General features: G+C 45.8%; 1 long non-coding RNA gene and 1 pseudogene across 1 annotated transcript; one reads left to right on the top strand and one right to left on the bottom strand.

The window, feature by feature from the left end:
- Window positions 1–826: 826 nt before the first annotated feature.
- On the bottom strand, window positions 827–3613 carry LOC137650508 (uncharacterized). Its single transcript, XR_011045972.1, has 3 exons — window positions 3522–3613; window positions 2220–2306; window positions 827–1362 (listed from the first exon to the last, which is right to left on the bottom strand). It is a non-coding gene; the product is annotated as an uncharacterized lncRNA (long non-coding RNA).
- Window positions 3614–11772: 8159 nt separating this feature from the next.
- Window positions 11773–11891, top strand: LOC137651390 (5S ribosomal RNA; annotated as a pseudogene).
- The last annotated feature ends 1026 nt before the right edge of the window (window positions 11892–12917 follow it).

Below are 12917 nucleotides of genomic sequence, written 5' to 3'. Positions count from 1 at the left end.
TAGTACGTTGGTCAGGGCACCAGTCACCCATTGAGAGTTATGGGGTCCGTTGACTAGCCAGACAGTACTACATTAGATCCTTCTTTCTGGTTACTGTTCATTTTCCCTTTGCCTACACATACACCGAATAGGCTGGCCTTTTCTATACATATTCTCCTCATTCCTCATACACCTAAAACCGCTAAGATAATTGAAAAAATTCTTCTTCACAGAGGGGGTTAACTACTGTACTGTAATTGATTAGTATCTACTTTCCACATGGTGGGGGTGGAACAGAATCTTTAGCTATGGTCAGCAGCTCTTCTAGGACCACACTCCAAGAGCAAACCATTGCTCTCTAGTCTTGGGTAGTGCCATGGCCTCTGTACTATGGTCTTCCACCATCTTGGGGTAGAGTTCTCTCGCTTGAGGGTACACTCTAGCACACTATTCCTTCGGTTTTCTTATTTCCTTTCCTTTCTTCGCGGGGCTATTTTCCCAGTTGGAGTCCTTGAGCTTATAGGATTTTGCCTTTCCAACTAGGGTTGTATCTAAGCTAGTAATAGTGATACGTTATGCTGTTTGGGTAAGTTATATAGACTGATCGGGTAGAGTTATTCAGATTATGATCTGGATTGTGGTGTAGGTTAAGTTAAATTAGGCTGACTGGGTAGGTTGGTTAAGGTGTCTGAAAAGGGTGAAAGGCGTTAACATTACATATACATAAACACAAAGATACGAAGCAGCGAAAAGTTATTTATTCTGAAAGAAAAGTAGGTGGTGAAATAAGATCGCCTTTAATAGAATCAATGGTTTATTTCTTTTATGTTAAACAGACACATTTTCCTAATTCTGAAAAAAAAAACTTAGGTTCTGAAATATTTAAAAATGTCATCACTTAACAATATGGGAATAATTATCCTAACAGTAGTTCAGAAAATAAGAAAAAAAAAATGACTTGAAAAACATCAGCATTAGATTTAAAGAAATGTTGATAAAATCAAATAAATGCTTTCCCTCGAAATGACAATTTGAATACAAAACTAAATTAAGTATGAAGCAAAAGAAACATTTAGTACCTTTAATAAAAGTTGTGTCACGAGACACAGCCTACAATGCTATTCAAATAAATGCTCCTTACAGTCGCTGGGTGTATTCCAGGAAAAATTTAGACCGAAAAAAAAAATACAAAAGTTTAGACTCGAAATTACTAAGCCTAAACCGTACATGGCCTAGAAGAGTTTTCTTTTATAGGGGTGGATGGTGTTGATTAAACTCTCTTCGTGTATCTTTGAAATCAAATACCCGAAGGAAAAACTGCAATAGAAGTAGATGAAATAGCACGAAGAAGACAAACTGCATTAGAAGTATTATCATTATGATCTGAAAAAAAGAAGACAATAATCTTATTAGCAGTGACATGCAACTACTACTATTGTGTGACTTACGTACTTTATTACTATTATTATAATTATTATTAGTCAAACCGTAATTGTGCCCGTTGTGACAAAACAGGTGGATATGTCTTTTCCAATTACAGGCACCCCGACATATCTATAATAATTTGTCACGGGTAAGTTAAGGATGGAGGTGATAGTGTGACATGAAATTAATAAAGAAATCTGGTGACGTGAGCCTAAACGTCTAAGTGGATTTTTTTACATAAACTCTCTCTCTCTCTCTCTCTCTCTCTCTCTCTCTCTCTCTCTCTCTCTCTCTCTCTCTCTCTCTCTCTCTCTCTCTCTATTTTCTATGTCATTTGCATTTTCGTATGCCTTTTATGTGATTAGAAACCTTCAATATTTTTTTTTTAAGTTAAGACAGGAAATTTATTTCGCTGTCTATTTCAAATGCTAATAATAATAATAATAAGCTACAAACCTTGTTTGAAAAGTAGGATGCTACAAACCCAATTAGACTCAAACAGTAAAATAGCGCAAAGAAAAAAGGAAACAGACTATGCCCGAGTGTACCCTCAAGCAAGAGAATTCTAACCGGGACAGTGGAAGACCATGGTGCAGAGGCTATGGCACAACCTAGACTACAGAACAATAGTTTGACTTTGGGGTGTCCTCCTAGAAGAGCTGCTCACCATAGCTAACGTCTCTTCTACCCTAAAGTAATTAATGAGTATTTCAGTCTATACTTGATAGATATCAACATGATTTAGCTGAGATCGTGAACCCTACAATGCTATCATTATGTTTATTATAAAATAAATCTTATTGGAAGCTACTAACCGGATTCCTGTTCTTGTCCTCAATGCTCCGGGCAATCTGGAGCGAACGACCGGACGCCTCAAGGTTTCCTTTTCCGGGATCAGGAGCCTGTGATTTGTGAAAAGGGAAAAGGGAAAATGGATTAATTGCTCAACCTAAGAACAAGACAGTAGATGCTCTCTCTCTCTCTCTCTCTCTCTCTCTCTCTCTCTCTCTCTCTCTCTCTCTCTCTCTCTCTCTCTCTCTCTCTGGGATCTGGAGCCTGTGATTTGTGAAAAGGGAAAATGGGTTAATTGCTCAACCTAAGAACAAGACAATAGATGCTCTCTCTCTCTCTCTCTCTCTCTCTCTGGGATCTGGAGCCTGTGATTTGTGAAAAGGGAAAATGGGTTAATTGCTCAACCTAAGAACAAGACAATATATATATATATATATATATATATATATATATATATATATATATATATATATATATATATATATATATATATATATATATATATATATATATATATATATATATATATATATATATCTGTGTGTGTAGGCCTACATACATTAGAACGAATAACTCAACTATTCTGTTCCTTCTCCCTGGTACCTGATCAGCCTGTGATAGCCGATCTAACCACCATTCTTTTCCTTGAGTTTTTTTTTTTAACACTTTCCAATTATTTCTATGTAATAAAGTCAAATGATTAAATCATAATCTTAAAATATCCTTTAAGCTTAAATTGGTTGGAGTTGTGGCTTCCCGCCGCATAGGCCTAGTCTTTCCGTATTGAACTTCGTAATTATATTGTACTAGACATTTTGATTTGTAGACCTAAGGTTGGTTTCCTGATGAATAATATTGTTAAATATCAAATTAATGTCTAATCTACTTAGAACTGACACTTGGTTAACATAAATCGCAATACTATAACAGAGAAATGTGCATATGGTTTGAAATATTTCTCAATTTCAAACATCTCAAACGGGAAAAGAGAATAGGCTATCAGTTCGTTCTAAATTGGGCCTACGAATAAAGTTTTTAAATATATTTAACTTAAGCGTAAAACAATGAAGAGTAGCATCTTATATCGAAGAGCCTAACTTTTTAAACATTATACGAAGTTGAAGAACATCTGGAAGTTAAGGTCAAAGCACTTTCGATTAAGAGCAATCGTTGGTACAATACCCAATTAATTGGCAACCTGTATAACCCTGTTAATTTTTAAAATAACAAAAAAAATTTGCGCAAATACAGCAATATATGTAAATTACCATTTTTTTATTTCTATGTAAAAAAGGGAATTCACTGAGACATGATTTCTAACTTACGTCTACTGTTATGGCAATTTCCGAGTCTCCTCGTGCGTCCTTCATGACTGATTGTTTGATGAACACTGAAGATGATGTCAACTCAACGTGAAGTTTGTAAACTGATGATCATGAAAAATTTTTGAAAGATTCTTCTTCTGTTTAATGTTGCTAACGTTTTTAGTCAATGAAATCGCTCTTTGATTTGTTTTTTTTAGACTTTGTTCTTTTAAATAAAATGTAGTCACTTAAATTATATCCCGTAGATTTATATACACCTCTGTAGGCCTATCTTAATCGAACTATGACGTGACGTGGGAGATGATGAATGGAGAGGTACTACCGCTAGAGAGTTGTGGGGTCCTTTGGCCAGAGAGTACTATATTGGATCCTTCTCTTTGGTTACGGCTCATTTCCCGTTTGCTACACACACTGAATGGTCTGGCCTATTCTTTACAGATTCTCCTCTGTCCTCATACACCTGACAACAATGAGATTACCAAACATTTCTTCTTCACCAAAGGGGTTAACTAATGCACTGTAATTGTTCAGTGGCTACGTTCCTCTTGGTTAAGGCAGAAGAGACCCTTAGCTATGGTAGCAGCTCTTTTAGAAGGACACTCCAAAACCAAACCGTTGTTCTCTGGTCTTGGGTGGTGCCATAGCTCTGCACCATGGTCTTTCACTGTCATCGGGTAGAGTTCTCTTGCTTGAGGGTACATTCGGGCACACACTTCTATGTAATTGCTCTTCTTGTCTTTTTTATAGTTTCTACATAAAATATTTATTCTAATGTAGTTACTGTTCTTAAAGTATTTCATATTAATTGTTAATTACTTTTTCTTGTAGTTTCCTTATTTCCTTTCCTCACTGGGCTATTTTCCTTGTTGGAGACTTCGGGCTCATAGCATTCTGCTTTTCCAAATAGGGATGTAATTTAGCAAGTAATAATAGTAATGAATTAAAGGCACAACTCACAAGATAAAGACGACAACCAAAATCTAACTGAGGCCCTTTGCACCAATAGGCGTATGAGGTAATGATGATGATGATGAAATTTTCTCAGTTCATTAGAGCTAAACATATGCTGCCTCACTGCATTTTTCATTCCTGTTTTGTATCATTTTCTTTTTAATCGATCATATTAGACCTTATTTTACATAACTATTACTGCTTCCTTTGGGTTAAGTTTATGTAATCTCGCCTGCCATTACTATTTACAAACCTTAGTTTGGTCATTTCTGCTTTTATTTTCTTCTGTTTTCTTTCAATTCCATTTGCATCTGTAATTCCTATTGCTTTCTTTAGTTCTTACTAGTAAATTTAGTCTCACTTCTTCAACTAAAAGAGATGCAGTTATTAGAGTAGTAGATTCACAACATTCTACTACTACTACTACTATAACTTTGCACTTTCAGCATCGTAAGTCCATTGGCTATATTCATAATATTTTAAATGTTTAAAATTTTCTTCTGATGGCTATACACTAGATGTTTGAAGGTTAGAGTATTGATTGTGCTTGATTCTGAAATTAAACAACCGTAGCCAAGAAATAGGTTGTAGAAAGTGGTCTAGCTTAAATATTGTATAGTAATTCATATCTGACAGTACGTTAAATCACACATTAAGTTATGCTTTAGGATATAATACTTGACATATACCCTGTTCCTGAAACTTGAAAGTCTATGGTAGACCATAAGAAAGAACACGATGTCCTCTGTGAGTTCTATTGAAGGGAGAGTGGCGGATGTGTTACAATAGCCTTCACTCCTATGATGAGTAAGAACAAAGCATCCTTAGTGGTTATTATTATTATTATCATTATTATTATTATTATTATTATGATGATGGTGGTTGTCGTGATTTTCACTTCGACAGATAATAACGTTCTTGGCCCGATGTTAAAGGCGGATAGCAAGACCTTGAAGAGGTAAGACTCCCAAAACCTTCCAGGAATCAACAAAATACAGCTACACTTTAACAATTTTAGGTAAATTTACAGTTTCATCCATTATGGGGAAACTGGAATGAAAATGTATTTGTTGCATCAGAAATAGTGTAGTTCCAACGAATTTAACGTTTATTTTGACCGCAAACCATCCGATTTAGAGATTTACTATGTAATTGGAGTTAAAACAACAAGTTGTTCCAGAATGCAGAAAGACCCTACTTCATCCCAACAATTATGGGGGACACCAGGTGGGAACCGGGGTTTTTGGGTGGGGGGGGGCATCAAATGATATTTGCAATAAATGAATACTTATCCTTCCACCACCCCTCCCTCTATACCCCTATCTAGTCCTACCGGGGGGGGGGGGGGGGGGGCTACGCCCCCCCTGCGACCCCCCCTTCGACCCCCCCCTTAAGGCCACAGTGATTTTCAGGGCACTACTGAACCTAATAAACCCACCTAACCTAGCATAGGGGCCCTGTATCCCTACCTAGGCCTACCGGGGGGGGGGGGCTGCGACCCCCCCTTAAGGCCACAGTGATTTTCGGGACACTACCGAACCTAATACAACCAGCTAACCTAGGGCCCTGTACCCCTACCTAGGCCTAGCCCCTGCGACCCCCCCCCCCCCCTTACAGCCACTACCTAACACATCCATCAAACCAAATCCAAAGTGATGGTACTGCTGTATACATCGTTATACTATCACCATTATAATATACTCTATAAATTAATGAAGCTTACCTTAAACTGTTGGTTCATAAAGATGTGTTGCTGCTTTGAGGAAAACGTGAAGCTGTTGCGAAGGTTCCTTGGCATGCAGGACAATTTTTATTTTGTAAAATTAAATTGTGTCTCTGGCACAAATACACTAGTTTTTCAACAAATTCATTGTGAGTTAGGAAACAGTCAGGACAAGAAGATGGAATTTCAACTTCTTGTGCAACATGAGATGACGTGCTTTCTATGGTCTCCATGTCTAAGAACGAAATGAAATGGCTGGGTAAGAAAATGTATTGTCGCGCTGTTGTATTGTCGCGCTGTGATTGGCCAAACATGTATGACGTCATAGTGGACAGGCGCTGTGATTGGCCAAACGTGTAAGACTTCATAGTGGACTATTTTGTCTGCGGATTATAGTGGTTACAGGGCTCATTTAAGCAAATACAAGACACAGTCAACAATAACAACAGACTTAGAAAAAATCTGGGAGGAAGACATGAGTAGCGTGAGTTTGATCGTCGATATATAAAGAACTAGGCATTTGTGACATAATATTTTACAGAAATACTACAAAAGACTTGCTTTACTCGGGAAATATATTATTATAATAGATTTCCCATAATAGATGAAACTGTAATAATACCCAATTGTTCCGTAACCGAAATACAAACCACGCTATTTACAGAGGGTTTACCTTTTAGCGCAGCTGAAATGGCGAGCCATTAGAATTTAACGAGGGTGTATTACCCCCGAGCTAGTTAGCGGGGGAGTAGGGGAGTGGTAGCTAGCTACCCCTCCCCCCCCTCACACACAGATGAATGCTCACTTTCACTTTTGGCTCGGACTGTGACAGACGTCTCTGTCTTGGTCCTCTCTTGGCAGCCATTGTTTGTTTTGTCTTTACTTAATCGCTTACTTTTCATTTACTCAATATATATGTAAACATGTTTTCATGTTTGTATACATATTTGAGTATAGAAATCAGTAAGTTTCCTTTTCAGAGTTGTGTGTGTAGTGTACGATATCTACGTGGAGTCCTCGGCAGTTAGGCCACCACGGCGTTATTTTATGGGTGGCGATCGAGTTTGACTTATGTCTTTCTCTCTCTCTCTCTCTCATGGGGTCGTTCACCCTTTTACTACGTGTTACTACGCCCTTGTAGCTTCCTTTCCGTGTGGGGGGGTTGCTACGCCGTACGTTTGTCTCAGTTAGTTTATGAATCTAATTGTAGTTGTTTTTTTTGTTTTTTTTCAGCTTGTAGAACGATACCTTTCGGGGTTTTCGTTCTTTCTTTAGTGTTCATTCATTTTTAAATTACATAATTACATAGTTACATAATTATAATTGTTATAATTCTGTTTTGGTTACAGCTCTCCTTCCGTGAGTGTAAGTGGTTGTGAGGGCACGTGCCTGTTGTGTAATTCTTGTTTCCTTTCCCTCGGGATTCCTCTTCGGAGCCTTCCCGGGGGAATGAATGTGTACTAATGTTATTTGTTTTATTTTTTTACAGTTACCGATCTAGTTCGTTTCTGTAATATGGCAACGGTGTGAGCTGTCTTGTTGAGTCCTGGGGATTCGGCTGTTGCTGCCTTCCCCCTTGTATTTTCGTCAGGGGCGTGTCTCCTTCTACTGGAAGTACTCCCGTGACGACGGACAGCTCTCCAGTTCATTTTAGAACTCTCAGGAGGCTTGCCTCCTTGGGTGGGTAACTTTCCTTCCGAGGGAAGTTTTTCCTGTCCAGGCTTGAGTTTTTCCCCTTTTGGGGGGTTCTTTTCTTGCCTTTTTTTCGTGCGACTATGCTCTTGGTGCTGAGCGATCACACCTGCAGTTTCGCTCAAGGGGCTGGGCAACTGCAGGAGCTCCTCTTCGGAGGATTGCTCCTTTTAGGTCACTGGCTGACCAGTCTCTTCTACGAAGTGTTTCTCTTTCGTTCGCGAGAGAGTACACTCATAGAGACTCCTCTTCGGAGGATTCTTCTGTTGCTGTTGCTGTTGGCCTCCCTCGCCGTAAGGCCCACCGTCTGCCTCGTCGTAAGGGCCTCTCATCTCCCTATAAGGGTGCTTGAGGCGCCTTTTTGAATCTCCGTTTGCAGCCTACAACTCCTTTTTCTTGATCTTCCGCCTTGGTGCAGATGGACAGCAGTCTGATCTCGTCTTCCGATGGGCAACGGTCTTCCCGACGGACAGCGGTCTTCTGACGGACATCAGTCTCCCGGCGGACAACGATCCCTTCGGGGCAAAGGGTTGCCTCCCACGGGGGTTCTTCCCTTGCGTGTCAGGGTTCCCCTGCGCGCCCTTCTGCTGTGTTCTCTCCTGCTCCTGCTCAGTGTTAGCGCACAGGCACTCTCCTGCTCATCAGCGCTCTCCTGTTCGTCAGCGCTCTCATGATGATCATCCCTGCTGTTCCTGTTGGTTCCTGTTATGCGCCCTGTGCGCCCACGTTCGCCCTCGCGATCTAGAACTTCGGTTCAGGTCGGGGTCAAGGACTCTTCTTCTATGCGCAGGCTTCCACGCGTTGCCTTCTGCTCGTCAGCGATCATCAGCTCGCCAGCGATCATCAGCTCGCCAGCGATCATCAGCTCGCCAGCGATCATCAGCTCGCCACCGCGTGTGTTACAGCCGGCACGCCAACGTTCTCCAACACTTCTGAAGGAACATGGTTTGCCAGCTACTAGCTCACCTGCGCATGCTGCTCACCATCGCGCGATCACCTACCTGCGGATGCTGCTCGCCATCGCGCGACCCTCAACTGCGGATGCTGCTCGCCATCGCGCGACCGCCCACCTGCGGATGCTGCTCGCCATCGCGCGACCGCCCACCTGCGGATGCGGATCGCCATCGCGCGACCGCCCACCTGCGGATGCTGATCGCCATCGCGCGACCGCCCACCTGCGGATGCTGATCGCCATCGCGCGACCGCCCACCTGCGGATGCTGATCGCCATCGCGCGACCGCCCACCTGCGGATGCTGATCGCCATCGCGCGACCCTGCGCATGCTGATCACCATCGCGCGACCCTGCGCATGCTGATCACCATCGCGCGATCGCCTACCTTGCGGATGTTGCTCGCCATCGCGCGACCCTCAACTGCGGATGCTGCTCGCCATCGCGCGATCGCCCACCTACGGATGCTGCTCGCCATCGCGCGACCGCCCACCTGCGCATGCTGATCGCCATCACGCGACCCTGGCATGCTGATCACCATCACGCGACCCTGCGCATGCTGATCACCATCGCGCGATCGCCTACCTGCGCATGCTGCTCGCGATCACTCACCTTCGCATGCTGCTCGCCAACGCACGATCGCTCACCTGCGCATGCTGCTCGACCATCGCGTCGGCATGCCACAACGCGCCATCGCCAACCTGCGCGTTAGCGCTCACCAGCTCACCACCGATGGCCTGTTGATCCATATCGCCAGCGGTCTTCCTCGCCCACGCGGCAGCGCATTTCCTCGCCATCGCGCTAACGCTTGCGTTCGCCGCCTCGGACTCGCGGTCATTCACCTGCCCACCCGCGCGACCGCTCGCCCGCGCGACCATTCGCCTGCGCGCCCGCGCGACCGTTCGCCTGCGCGCCCGCGCGACCGTTCGCCTGCGCGCCTGCGCGACCGTTCGCCTGCGCGCCCGCGCGACCGCTTGCCTGTGCGCCCGCGCGATCATTCGCCTGCGCGCCCACACGCCCATGTGCCTGCACGTCTACGCTCATGCGCGTCCGCGCCCATGCTCTCCAATGTTCGCCCGAGCGCGAACCAACGGTTTTCCATCGCGCGGACGGATGGTGTTCCGTCGCGCGAACCGTCGGCACCGTCGCGCGAACCGACGGTGTTCCGTCGCTCGAACCTACAGTGTTTCTTCGCACAAACGTCGGCTTATTTCTTGCAGTATCCATTGCTCGTCTATGGGTTATCGCTCGCCGACCACCAGCTCTCGCCCTTCCTACCACGCTCGCCCTCCTTCTGCGCTCCTTCCCTCACCTTCGTTTGCGTTCCTGCGTTACCGCGCATGGGCGATTCCACGTTCGCCCACGCGCAAATCTTTGAATTACCGTCGCGCGAGCTCCAGGACGATTGCGACCACGATTCCCAATGGGGTTTTCGCAGCATGGCCAGCCTGGCGAGTTCTTCTGGAGCGTATTTCCAGAACACGGCCTCACCCCGTAAACGCAGAGCATGGCACTTGCAAGAATAGGAGAAACTTAAGGGAGATCTGAGCAACACTCCTCTTTCCTGAACCTGGGTTAGCCCTTCCCCGTCATTCCCTGGAAGGATTTTTGGCGGGGGGGCTTTCCGTTCGAGATTTCTCCATCGGACAAGGGGTGACTGCTTACCCCTTCCTCTGGGAGCTTACCAGGTCCTTTCCCTCCTCGGTTACGGCCCGAGGTTTGGTTCAAGGAAGCTACAGGAAGATCATGGGTACTTTCCTCCTCTCGAGCTCAGGCACCTTGGCCTTTCGTCATTAAGTATCTAACTTGCGGACAAGCTCGATGTTGTACCATCTGGACGCGCTGACTGAGGGCTTCCTTCGGGTGTCTCATCTGTGGAGGTCGACGACCTCAGACACCCTTCCATCCTTGAGAAGAGTTTGTTTGTGCCCAAGGACAGAGACTTAGACAGCGGCTGTGCGGAGGAAATCGACTTCCGTTTTCACTCCTCCAAGGCGCTTTCTTCCAGACTCTGCAGGGCTTCAGCGCCCTTTTCTTTCAACCACGTCGGCCTAAGTTATCGGCTACGACAACTGGGACAAGGTGTCCAATTGCAGTTTCCTCCTGTCAGGAACAGATGGCACGGGAGGTTCCCCGGGGGGGGCATAGTCCTAAAAGGAGCGGCAGAGTTCACGAACTCTAGGATTGCAGGTTTTTCGCTGGGAAGATGCTTAAGGTTACTCATCCGAATGACAGCTTCCCGATGCCCATTCCCGCACAATCTCTGTGATCAGCCAAGGATATCGCGCCTGCCGTCTCTGTCAGCGAATTCAGTGTCTCTGAACTTCTATGCCATAGCGTCAGCAAGAGTTGCCCGGTTGGGCAGAATGATCCATACCTTAGGCGAAGATCTTCCTTAGGATCATCGACGGCTTCATCCCCGGCCTCTTCAGTCGATCCTTTCTTGTAAGGAAGGATCTGAGAGGGGATGTCCGTAGTCGACCTCTCAGCCCTGATCAAGTTTGTCGAACAAACTTCGGCCAGCGTAGACCAGCAGAATCGATCAGACTGGTAACGAGGCGACAGGACTCCTTAAACCCTGGATCGGAAGGACGGGTACTTTCAGTTTCCATTCCATCCATCTTCCTGGGAGCTCGTCGAATTCAGCCTAGACTGCAAGTATTCCTGCTTATGATGCAGTGTGGCTATCCCGCCATGGCATAGCAGGTTTGTTTTCCCAAAGAACTCTCCCTGCCTTCCTCTTGGCCGCTCAGGTGCAGGCTTCCGCCTCCTCTGCTGTTTGGAGGGCTGGTCAACTCCGGTAGGCTCGGGTTCGACCTTCTTCAGCGCCGGGACAAGCTTCTGGATGCTTACCATGAGTGTGGGCTCATGGTATTTTGCTTGGAGCCTTCTCTTCCTCTGCCTCAACATCTGGAGTATCTGGCCATGATATTGAGTCAACGGCCTTACCACGTTGGAAACCCCGCTTCTCGTCCGTCCAGCGAGGTTAAGCAACGTCGGTTCTGGTCGGTACTTGGATGGGTGACCACCTGGGGACGCCAGATTCTGTTACCACATCCTCCGAGCCTTCCTTTCAGTTGACTGTGGCAAGACTGAGGAGAGTCGCAGTACCTGTTCTCAGTCAAGCAGAGCTTTCAGCCCTACCTTGGAACGTTTCCTAGTTCTCCTTTCCTCATTGACCCGTCTATAGTCCGAACGGTCGCCTCAGGATAAGTTCCATGTGGGGCGGTCCAAGTTCCGGTGGCTTCAGGCAATGTTTAACCGGACTTCCTGGCCCCTATGGGACCAGCGGAACTATTAGACCTGCAATGGGTGTTGACCTATGGAGCCTCTTGATGGTAGTGGATATTCTCGTCCTTTCCCCACATTCTTGATGCTGTTCTCGGACTCGTCAAAGGAAAGGGGGGGGGGGCATGTTCCAGTCCAGGCCTATGGTCAAGACCTGAAGGATACCTCTCCATCATTCAGGCAGGCTTAGGGGCCTTAGTCTGGCCCCTCTACAGATCCTACAGCTCCTGCCAAGTCGCCCCGTGCGCGTCGACTTCATGATTCTGGCGTATTCTAACCAGCAGGGGACGCATTTTCACACCTTCACATCTTGCAGTAGAGGTACCGGGATGATTGAGATTCTCTCAATACCACCATCGGCTCTCTCATTCCAGGCAGGGAAATGTTCTCTCCGACTATCCGAGCAGAGCCTCGTAGAGAGAGTGTACCTGGGGGTCTTTGACCTTGGGTAACCAGCAAGTACTGGTCTGGGGGACCTGATCACGACAACTTGGAACCTCAAGCTTCCGCGGTTCTTCCCCCCAGTCTCAGACCCCGAGACTCTGGCAAGATGCATTCCGGTGATGGTGGGACAACTTCGACGCCTGCGTCTTCCCTCCTTTTTGTCTGTGGACAATGGGTCTCAACAAGACCAGGTTGTCTGTCAACCTTTCAATGGGAGAGCTCCACTGGGACTATGCGCAGAACGGTTTCTGGACCCTCTGCTTCCCCTGACGGAACTCCCGGGAGAGCTTCTCCCACGGCGCAGACTACTCAAGCAACCACACTGCGACATCTCTCCCGAACCGGGGC

The sequence above is a fragment of the Palaemon carinicauda genome, chromosome 12, assembly GCF_036898095.1.
Source record: "Palaemon carinicauda isolate YSFRI2023 chromosome 12, ASM3689809v2, whole genome shotgun sequence".
NCBI classification, from domain to species: Eukaryota; Metazoa; Arthropoda; class Malacostraca; order Decapoda; family Palaemonidae; genus Palaemon; species Palaemon carinicauda.
This window is presented reverse-complemented; position numbering and strand designations above follow the sequence as displayed.